This window comes from Tursiops truncatus, chromosome 17 (assembly GCF_011762595.2).
Source record: "Tursiops truncatus isolate mTurTru1 chromosome 17, mTurTru1.mat.Y, whole genome shotgun sequence".
NCBI classification, from domain to species: domain Eukaryota; kingdom Metazoa; phylum Chordata; class Mammalia; order Artiodactyla; family Delphinidae; genus Tursiops; species Tursiops truncatus.
In genome coordinates, this window is record NC_047050.1 from 41,958,925 (window position 1) to 41,971,272 (window position 12,348).

The window sequence follows — 12,348 nt, forward strand, 5'->3', positions numbered from 1 at the left end:
TTGTTCTGCTCTTTTCTGTTTGTTGTTTTTTTGAGTTTTGGGGGGGTTATTGTTTGTTTGGGGGGATGGTTTTGCTTTTTTGCAGGACAGGAACACAGCCCCACCCATCAAAAAAACAAAACGACAAAAATATGTTACAGACGAAGGAGAAGGTAAAAACCTAAAGACCAAATAAATGAAGAGGAAATAGATAACCTAACTGAAAAATAATTCAGAGTAATGATAGAAAAGATGATCCAGAATATCGGAAATAGAATGGAGGCATGGATTGAGAAAGTACAAGAAATGTTTAACAAAAACCTAGAAGAACTAAAGAACAAGCAAACAGTGATGAACAACACAATAACTGAAATGAAAAATACACTAGAAGGAAACAATAGCAGAATAACTGAGATAGAAGAACAAATAAGTGAGCTGGAAGATAGAACAGTGGAAATAACTGCCGAGGAGCAGAATAAAGAAAAAAGAATGAAAAGAAATGAGGACAGTCTCAGAGACCTCTGGGACAACATTAAATGTACCAACATTCAAATTACAGGGGTCCCAGAAAAAGAAGAGAAATAGAAAGGGTCTGAGAAAATATTTGAAGAGATTATAGTTGAAAACTTCCTTAACATGGGAAAGGAAATAGCCACCCAAGTCCAGGAAGCTCAGAGAGTCCCATACAGGATAAACCCCAAAAGAAACACTCCAAAACACATATTAATCAAACTAACAAAAATTAAATTCAAAGAAAAAATATTAAAAGCGGCAAGGAAAAAGCAAAAAATAACATACAAGGGAGTCTCCATAAGGTTATCAGCTGATTTTTCAGCAGAAACTGCAGGCCAGAAGGGAGTGGCAGGATATACTTAGAGTGATGAAAGGGAAAAACCTACAACCAAGATTACTCTACCCAGCAAGGATCTCATTCAGGTTCAATGGAGAAATCAAAAGTTTTACAGACAAGCAAAAGCTAAGAGAATTCAGCACCACCAAACCAGCTTTACAACAAACGCTAAAGGAACTTCTCTAAGCAGGAAACACAAAAGAAGAAGAAAAGACCTACAAAAACAAACCCAAAATAATAAAGAAAATGGTGAGACTTCCCTGATGGGATAGTGGTTAGGACACAACACTCCCAATGCAGGGGGCCTGGGTTTGATCTCCAGTCAGGGAACTAGACCCCATACACATGCCACAACTAAAAGTTCCCATGCCACAACTAAGGACCCCGCATGCCACAACTAAGGAGCCCAACTGCTGCAACTAAGGAGTCTGCCTGCCACAGCTAAGGCCTAGTGCAATCAAATAAATAAATAAATAAAATTAAATAAAAATCACTGATTCTTCTTAAAAAAAATGGTAGTAAGAAGATACATATCGATAATTACCTTAAGTGTAAATGGATTAAATGCTCCAACCAAAAGACAGAGACTGGCTGAATGGATACAAAAACAGGACCTGTATATATGCTGTCTACGAGAGACCCACTTCACATCCAGAGACATATACAGACTGAAAGTGAGGGGATGAAAAAAGATATTCCATGCAAATGGAAATCAAAAGAAAGCTGGAGTAGAAATACTCATATCAGATAAACTATACTTTAAAATAAAGACTGTTACAAGAGACAAGGAAGGACACTATGTAATGATCAAGGGATCAATCCAAGAAGAAGACATAACAATTATAAATATTTATACACCCGACATAGGAGCACCTCAATATATAAGGCAAATGCTAACAGCCATAAAAGGGGAAATTGACAGTAACACAGTAATAGTGGGGACTTTAACACCTCACTTACACCAATGGACAGATCATCCAGAAAGAAAATAAATAAGGAAACACAAGCTTTAAATGACACAGTAAACCAGATAGACTTAACTGATATTTATAGGACATTCCATCCAAAAGAAGCAGAAAACACTTCTCAAGTGCAAACAGATCATTCTGTAGGATAGATCCCATCTTGAGTCACAAATCAATCCTCAGTAAACTTAAGAAAATTGAAATCGTATCAATCATCTTTTCCAACCACAACACCATGAGATTAGAAATCAATTACAGGAAAAAAACTGTAAAAAAACACATTGAGGCTAAACAATACGCTACTAAATAACAAGGAGACCGCTGAAGAAATCAGAGGAAATCAAAAAATACATAGAAACAAATGACAACAAAAACAAGATGACCCAAAACCTATGGGATGCAGAAAAAGCAGTTCTAAGAGGGAAATTTATAGCAATTCAATCCTACCTCAAGAAACAAGAAAAATCTCAAAGAAACAACCTAACCTTACACCTAAAGCAACTAGAGAAAGAAGAACAAACAAAACCCAAAGTTAGTAGAAGGAAAGAAATCATAAAAGTCAGAGGAGAAATAAATGAAATAGAAATGAAAAAAATCATAGCAAAAATTAATGAAACTAAAAGCTGACTGTTTAAAAAGATAAACAAAATTGATAAATTTTAGCCAGACTCATTAAGAAAAAAAGGGAGAGGATTCAAATTAACAAATTTAGAAATGAAAAATGAGAAATTACAACTGACACCACAGAAATACAAAGGATCATGAGAGAAAACTATATGCCAATAAGATGGACAACCTGGAAGAAATGGACAAATTCTTAGAAAGGTATAACCTTCCAAGACTGAATCGGAAGAAACAAAAAATATAAAACCAATCACAAGTAATGAAATTGAAACTGCAATTAAAAATCTTCCAACAAACAAAAGTCCAGGACCAGATGGCTTCACAGGCAAATTCTATCAAACATTTAGAAAAGAGCTAACACCCATCCTTCTAAAACTTTTCCAAAATATTGCAGAGGAAGGAACACTCCTAAGCTCATTCTATGCAGCCAGCATCACACTGATACCAAAGCCAGACAAAGACATAACACAAAAAAGAAAATTACAGACCAATATCACTGATGAACATAGACACAAAATCCTCAATAAAATACCAGGAAACAGAATCCAGTGACACATTAAAAGGATCATACACCATGATCAAGTGGGATGTATCCCAGGGATGCAAGGATTCTTCAATATATGCAAATCAATCAATGTGATACACCATATTAACAAATTAAAGAATAAAAACCATATGATCATCTCAATAGATGCAGAAAAAACTTTTAACAAAATTCAACAACAATTTATGATAAAAATTCTCCAGAAAGTGGGCATAGAGGGAACCTGCCTCAACATAGTAAAGGCCATATATGACAAACCCACAGCAAACATCATTCTCAATGGTGAAAAACTGAAAGCATTTCCTCTAAGATCAGGAACAAGACAAGGATGTCCACTCTCACCACTATTATTCAACAAGTTTTGGAAGTCCTAGCCACAGCAATCAGAGAAGAAAAAGAAATACAAATTGGAAAAGAAGAGGTAAAACTGTCACTGTTTGCAGATGACATGATACTATACATAGAAAATCCTAAAGATGCCACAAGAGAACCACTAGAGCTAATCAATGAATTTGGTAAAATTGCAGGATAAAAAATTAATGCACAGAAATCTCTTGCATTCCTATACACTAACAATGAAAGATCAGAAAGAGAAATTAAGGAAATACTCCCATTTACCATTGCAATAAAAAGCATAAAATACCTAGGAATAAACCTGCCTAAGGGGACAAAAGACCTGTACTCAGAAAACTATAAGACACTGATGAAAGAAATCAAAGATGATACAAACAGATGGAGAGATATCCCATGTTCTTGGATTGGAAGAATCAACATTGCGAAAATGACTATACTGCCCAAAGCAATGTACAGATTCAATGCAATCCCTATCAAATTACCAATGGCATTTTTCACAGAACTAGAACAAATAATTTCACAATTTATATGGAAACACAAAAGATACTGAACGGCCAAAGCAATCTTGAGAAAGAAAAATGGAACTGGAGGAGTCAGGCTCCCTGATTTCAGACTATACTACAAAGCTACAGTAATCAAGACAGTATGGTACTGGCACAAAAATAGAAATATAAATCAATGGAACAGGATAGAAAGCCCAGAGATAAACCCACCCACCTATGGTTACCTAATCTATGACAAAGGAGGCAAGAATATCCAGGGAAGAAAAGACAGTCTCTTCAATAAGTGGTGCTGGGAAAATTGGACAGCTACATGTAAAAGAATGAAATCAGAACACCCCCTAACACCATACACAAAAGTAAACTCAAAATGGATTAAAGACCTAAATGTAAGACCGGACACTATAAAACTCTTAGAGGAAAACATAGGAAGAACGCTCTTTGCATAAATCACAGCAAGGTCTTTTTTGAGCCACTTCCTAGAGTAATGAAAATAAAAACAAAATTAAACAAATGGGACCTAATTAAACTTAAAAGCTTTTGCACAGCAAAGAAAACGATAAGTGAGACAAAAAGACAACACTCAGAATGGGAGAAAGTATTTGCAAATGAAGCAACTGACAAGGGATTAATCTCCAAAATATATAAACAGCTCATGCAGCTCAATATTAAAAAAATAAACAACCCAATCCAAAAATAGGCAGAAGACCTAAATAGACATTTCTCCAAAGAAGACATACAGATGGCTGAGAAGCACATGAAAAGATGCTCAACATCACTAATTATCAGAGAAATGCAGATCAAAACTACAATGAGTTATCACCTCACACCAGTCAGAATGGCCATCTTCAAAAAATCTACAAAAAACAAATGCTGGAGAGGGTGTTGGGAAAAGGGAATGCTCTTGCACTGTTGGTGGGAATGTAAATTGATACAGCCACTCTGGAGAACAGTATGTAGTTTCCTTAAGAAACTAAAAATAGAACTACCATATGACCCAGCAATCCCACTACTGGGCATAAACCCTGAGAAAACCATAATTCAAAAAGACACATGCACCCCAACTTTCATTGCAGTGCTGTTTACAATAGCCAGGACACAGAAGCAACCTAAATGTCCATCAACAGAGAAATGAATAAAGAAGATGTGGTACATATATACAATAGAATGTTACTCAGCCATAACAAGGAATGAAATTGGGTAATTTGTAGAGACATGGATGGACCTAGAGTCTGTCATACAGAGTGAAGTAAGTCAGAAACAGAAAAACAAATATCATATATTAACGTATGTATGTGGAATCTAGAAAAATGGTACAGATGAATCTATTTGCAGGGCAGGAATAGAGACACAGATGTAGTGAACACACGTGTGGACACTGGGTGGCAGGGAGAGGGGTGGGATGAATTGGGAGATTGGGATTAACGTATGTGCACTGCCATGTGTAAAACAGATAGCTAGTGGGAACCTGCTGTATAGCACAGGGAGCTCAGCTTTGTTCTCTGTGGTGACCTAGATGGATGGGATGAGGGTTGGGGTGGGAGGGAGGTCCAAGAGAGAGGGGATATATGTATACATATAGCTGATTCACTTCATTGTGCAGCAGAAACGAACAAAACATTGTAAATCAACTATACCCTAATTTTTAAAAAAAAGTAGTGCTGGGGATGGACGCCACAGTGAACAAAACACACGTAAATCTTTGCCTTCTTCTGTGCTTACTTTCCTCTCTACTAACTTTGTTCTCTGGCAGGTTCTCTGAAAATGGCAACAGAAATGATTCCCGGTAGCCGTAAGCTTACAGGTTACTTGAGATTACACAAGGAGAAAGGACTTTTCTCCTCCCAGAGCCCAGATAAATTTCACACACACAGAAATGATTCTAATTGGCTTTAATATATGATGCACCTATGACCAATCAGAATATGGAGGGGCAAGCATCATATGCCCACCAGATGTTGGTGAGGCTGTTCCCAAACAGAAAAGGTATGTTCCATCCCTAAACTACCCAGCATACTACACACACACACATACACACACTCAACTTTACTTCTGTACATTCATTTTAAAAAGAGTTCCTTTCTATGACAACACAAATTCCTCTTCTGCAAATGAGATACACTCTTTCTTCCTCCCCAAAAGAAGAGATCCCAAAACTCATCTAGTTACCACTTCATGCTCTAAAGTATAGAACTTCAGGTCCAGATATGACTCATCACCTAACACCCTATGGAAATATTAGAAATATAACTACCCCCAACATATTCAATATTTCAATACTTAAGGGGAAACAGAAAACTACAAGAGTTCTTATTTGAAAATGGAAAACCAACCTCCAGCCACCAGTCTCTAACAGGTACCTATCCTGCTGGAAGAAAGAGCAAACATCCTGCCCTCGCAGCAGAATCCTTTTGCACTGTCAACTCCATGGACTAGTAACCAAAAGCCAGAGATCTGGCAGGGTCATGATACCCTAGCCCAGTGGCTTTTTCTCTTTGCCACAGACTTTGATGGTCTGCTCTTCCCCCTAGTCCTAGGTTTAACTGTATTCCTCCAGCTTCTGTTCCTAAATGTGACCCAACATCCCAGGACTCAAAATCTTTCTCTGGACTACATCCAGTGGTTGTCTCTCAGTGGTGGAATGACTCTTACCTTTATCGAGCAGAGAAGGAACAGCAGGAGGTGTCTGGGTGAGGTCCAGCGGTCACCATTCTACCCTTGCCAGTCTTACCTTGCACTGCACTTCCCATCACTAACTTTAGCTTCAGGTTCAAGTAGAGAATACCATACTTAGACTTCTCCAAATGCACGTGGTTATCTGACTCTTGGGTATCTTGGAATGCTGGTTATAGGCAGAAAGGGCCTCTCAGCAAATCTATATGCCATTGCCCTTCTGCTTGCTGTTTAGACTAGAGCCTGCATTTTTAACAGTTTTATTGAGATATTTCCATACCATATTATTCACCCATTTAAAATGTACAAACTAATAGCTTTTAGTATATTCAAATAGTTGCACATCCATCACTGTAATCAATTTTGGAACATTTTCATTCCTCCAGAAAGGAGCCCCATTCCCTCATCTCCCAGTCTTCCCATCCCTACCAGTCCCTGGAAATGACTAATCTACTTTCTGCCTCCGTAGATTTCCTTCTTCTGGACATTTCATATACATGGAATCATACACTATGTGGTCTTTTGTGACTGCCTTCTTTCACTGAGCATAATGTTTTCAAGGTTCCTCCATATTTGTAGCATGTATTAGTACTTAATTTCATTTTATTGCTGAATAATATTCCACTGGAATAATATTCCACTACATATACAGCATCTTGTTTATCCATTCATCAGTTGATGGACTTTTGGGTTGTTTCCACTTCTTGGCTAGTAAGAATAATGTTGCTATAAACATTCTTGTACAAGTTTTTATGTGAACATATGTTTTCATTTCTTTCAGAGTATCTAGGAATGGAATTGCTGGAGCATATGCTAACTCTTTTTAACTGTTTGATGAAGCCTATTTTTTCTTGATATTATTAAAAACATCAAAAAGTCATTAACTCCAATATCTTGACATTTTCTACAAGCCACTAAAGCATTAGTCACAGGAGGCATGTGATCAGATTTCCAAAATACAACAGGTGACAGTCTAATTTGTGTCCACCCTATAACCTAGATGTTCAGTTCTCAGGTGGGAACAGAAGAATTCTTGGGACTTCCCTGGCGGCACAGGGGTTAAGAATCCACCTGCCAACATAGGGGACACGGCCTCGAGCCCTGGTCTGGGAAGATCCCACGTGCCACGGAGCAACTAAGCCCGTGAGCCACAACTACTGAGCCCATGTGCCACAGCTACTGAAGCCCGTGCACCTAGAGCCCGTGTTCTGCAACAAGAGAAGCCACCGCAATGAGAAGGTCCCGCACCACAACGAAGAGTAGCCCCTGCTCGCCGCAACTAGAGAAAGCCTGTGTGCAGCAACGAAGAACTAACGCAGCCAAAAGTAAGTAAATAAATAGATTTATTAAAAAAAAATTCTCATTACCACTTACCACACCTCAACTCAAACAATTCTATATTTTAGGGCCTTGACACTTGTTATATTCCACTTCCAATATTTATCTTATGATTGCAAGTGAACAAAAAATAAGGTCTCACCTAACTGTAAGTTTGATTGTGAGATATGTCTTCAGATACAGCTGGATGCAATGGTTCAAAACTGTAAGTCAGATGCTGTCTCTCTACTTTTCAGTAAGCTTTCTTCTACTTTGGCCTAATTCTCAGTTGGGCTTGCTCCTTGACAGCAGAAGTGCCCCCCCACCAGAAGCTCATGATTTGAGATTCCAAAAGGGATCGATATTGGTCCCTTCAAAAGAATGTTAAATGGCCCTGCTTGCCGGAGTGGGGATTCCTTCCTGGTTCAATTTCCAGGTCCAAGGTCTCAGGCCAGCTTGGGTTACATGTCCGTTCCTATGGCAGGGACGGTGCAGTCAAATGATTAATATCCGCACTAGCTATGGGACAAGAGGTTTCTAAGAGAACATGTATACCTGGAAAAAAAATAGAAACAATACCTATTATACTCAATTTCCTCATTTTCATTTTGATCTATCAATTTTCTCTGTGTTCTATGAAGTATTTTTCAAATTTGCCCCATACATCATTTATTCAGTTTTCTGAAAGGTTAAGTCTGTAGTTAGCCTCTGACACTTTTGGTTTCTATTTCATTTTTAGAATATCATTTATTTAAAAAAAATATTTACTATGGGTCTATTCTTCCCCGGATATTATGCTAGTGTAAGGACCCTGCGTTCAGAAAGATAGTGCCTAGTAAGGAGGATGCAAATAAACGGAAACTTACAATACAGTGATATGATTAAGGTAAGCACAGTCGTCCAACTCAGCCAGGAAGATTCAGAGGTTTCTTCAAAGAGACAGCATCTTTAAAGAATGAGCCCTCATTAGATGGGGAGTGGGGACCAAAAAAAAAGGAAGGGAATTTCAGGTCAAGACATAGTATGTGCAAAGGCACAAAGATGTAAAAGGGCACGCCTGAGAGAGGAACACTGATTAATTCCATGTGACTGGTACAGGCAGAGCAAGGTGAGTGGCAAGAACACAGCTGATGGGGGACTTCCCTGGTGGTCCAGTGGTTATGAGTCCACCTTCCAATGCAGGGGACACGGGTTTGATTTCCAGTCAGGGAACTAAGATCCCACATGCGGCGGGGCAACTATGCCCACACGCTCTAGAGGCCGCGCGCCACAGCTGGAGAGCCCACGTGGGGCAACTACTGAACCCACATGCTCTGGAGCCTGCGCACCACAGCTAGAGAGAAGCCCGCGCACGGCAACAAAGAGCGTGCACCCTGCATCGGAAGATCCCGCGTTCCGCAACAAAGATCCCGTGTGCCACAGCTAGGACCTGACGCAGCCAAATGAATGAATGAATAAATAAATAAATATTAAAAAAAAAAAAGAACATGGCTGATGGGGCTCACAGGGCCAGGTCATAAATAACACTGCAGCTGTGTGCCTGGGGGGTTGGACTTTATCCTGGGGGAAACGTTTAAACAGGAGAGTGTCATGATAATAGTTACATTTTAGAAGGGCAATTCTAATGGTAAGGTAGAGAGGGCCCTTCAGAAAACAAGACTATTCAAGAGGTTACTCCAGGGCTTCCAGGGTGGCGCAGTGGTTGAGAGTCCGCCTGCCGATGCAGGGGACGCGGGTTCGTGCCCCGGTCCGGGAAGATCCCACATACTGCGGAGCGGCTGGGCCCGTGAGCCATGGCCGCTGAGCCTGCGCGTCCGGAGCCTGTGCTCCGCAATGGGAGAGGCCACAACAGTGGGAGGCCCGCGTACCGCAAAAAAAAAAAAAGAGGTTACTGCAGTCACAATAGTGAAAGCTGGTGAGGGTCCCAATTAGGGTCATGTGGCAGGTGTGTTACCTTCACGTGTTCAGCTCCTTCTCGTGATTAAGGCAGAAACTCAGCTGATGCCTGCACAGAGATTTTCTCAGCCCTTCTGGGAAGTGATCGCCATATGGCTACATCCTCCTCATCTTTAGAGGAGGCTCAGGTGTTACCTTTTCAAAGAAGCTTTCACTGGCCACCTTATCTAAGGAAGCAATACCCCAAACACACGTACCTACTCAAATGCAACTTCCATGAGGGCAAGTACCGCATCCATCTTATTGACAGATCTGCCGTACAAGTAGTAGAAACTTAAGAACATTTGTTGAGTAGATGAACATTGAATGAACAAAAGCCATTCTCATACTCAGGCAATGTGCAGAAGCCCCTCAGGCCCAGGTCACTGGGGAGAAAGGCTCTTGTGCTGAGGTCGTGGTGGAAAGGACAGAAGTCAGAGTCAGAGGGGTCTTCAAGGATGAACTTTCTCTGGGCCCTTTATCTTGTCTTCCATGTCACAACTGCTCTCCTAGCCTCAAGTGTGTTCATTCATTGTTTAATTTAATCCCAAACAAACAATTAGCTCTAAAGGGTATGAAAAACTATTTTTGTCAAAAGCTATCTTCCTCAGCCACACGGGAGAATCTATCTGCAGAATGAAGCAACATAGGGGGAAAAGAAGAAGAGGAGGAAATGGAGGAAGGAGAAAAAGCCAGAGCCAAGAGATGGAAAGAACAAGAGAGTTGCAGCATCCAGCAACATCTCATCCCTCAGACTTTGCAATTATGTGAGACCACAAGGTGCCTTTGGAGGTAAGCTCATTTATGTTGGTTTTTTGGACTTTCAATTGAAAGAGTCCTGACTCAGTAAATAACAAATCGAATCATCTCTCTGTCTCTCTACCTATCTATTAATATGTTCCTTACTTTAAGGAAGTTCACAAATTCACTTGTATGATTCTTTTCTTCATCTTTTTCTATTCTTCTAGGACTTCTCATCTTTTCCTTCAGATTTTAAAAGAGCCAGAGGGTGGAAAAAACTTTGTAGGGGTGATTCTCACAGTTTATTTTTGTTGTGTTTCTCTCAAATCTCCTTACATGTTTATGTTAGATACTACTGTGGGTCTCATGTTATCCACAGAATCTTAAAAGGGATTATTAGCATAGCTGTGGCTTTCTCCCTTTAAAATAAACCCCATCTGACTTGGAATTTGTATTCCTCAAGGGAGCGCCTTTTTCCAGATACACAATACTAAATATTTTAATCAAATATGTGATCAAAAATATTTTCCATTTTACTTCTTTTATTTATTTAATGGACTCATATTACCCATGCTTTTTGGAAGAGAATTAATTTGGAATAAAGGCTCAGCTTTTATATTCCAAAAAATGAGAAAATAATTTCTTGTCTCTGGGACATATAAAATGTCAGTCTAATTGTGCATTGTTTGGTATAGTCATGGGTAGTTCAGGAATGGATTTTAAATTATATACACTAATACTAAATTAAATTAATTGTTCTCTTTGGGAAATCTCTGTCATAGCTAAGGGGTTGGGTTTTAGGGTATGTCTTGAGCAGGTTATGTGGATCCTTTTAGAATTCTCCCATTATTTCAGTTCTCTTCTTTCATTCCCCAGTCTGGTCAGATAGTCCCACGTGCCAACATCTTTGAATCCCAGGGCAGCAAGCTTAGGAGGTGGTTTCTGCCTTTCACCACGAGTACAGAAAAGCTCCTGGGTTGAAGCAGAGGTGAATTCATTACCAGGCATTAGGCTCTATTCTCACAGCTAGTTTCTGATCTTTCTGCCTAAGCCTTAGTCCGCCTTTTTTCTATTTCTGTTTTCCCTTCCCAGATTTGCATACCTCTTGGTTCTTACCCTCCTTCTGGGGTCTGATCTCCCACTAGCTTTGTTTTATGGTGGGTTCTGACTTTCCAGCTAATGCACATTCTGGTTTCTATTGATTCACAGGCTGCTGACCCCTGACTGATTTTTATTTCTTCTAAGTTTTGCAGCCAGACACACTTATTTGTGTGTAGGCATAATCCTGGTGCCGATTTATCACATCAGCTGCCAGTGCTTAAAGACAATCAAGTGGGGAGATGCAGAAAGAGAATCAGGAACCAGAGAAAAATACAAGCTACCAAAACTGACTCAAGAAGAAGTAGAATATTGGAATAGAGCTATAACAAGTAAGGAAATTGAGTCAGTAATCAAATATATAATATATATATATATAATATATACATATATATTATATATATAATATATATTATATATTATATATATATATTATATTATATATATATATATATATATATATATATATAATATATATATATATCCACAAAGAAGAAACCAGGCCCAGATGGCTTTCCCAAAGAATTCTACCAAGCATCCAATGAGGACTAACTATCAATTCTTCACAAACTCTTCCAAAAAAACAGAAGAGGAGAGAACACTTCCCAAATTATTCTATCAGGATAATTTTACCCAGATACCAAAATCTAAAAACACAACACAAGAAAACCACAGAACAATATTTCTTATGAATATGGATAAAACGGGGCAATAAAAAGAGATTTAAAAAATCCAGATTGGAAAGGAAAAAATAAAACTATATCCACT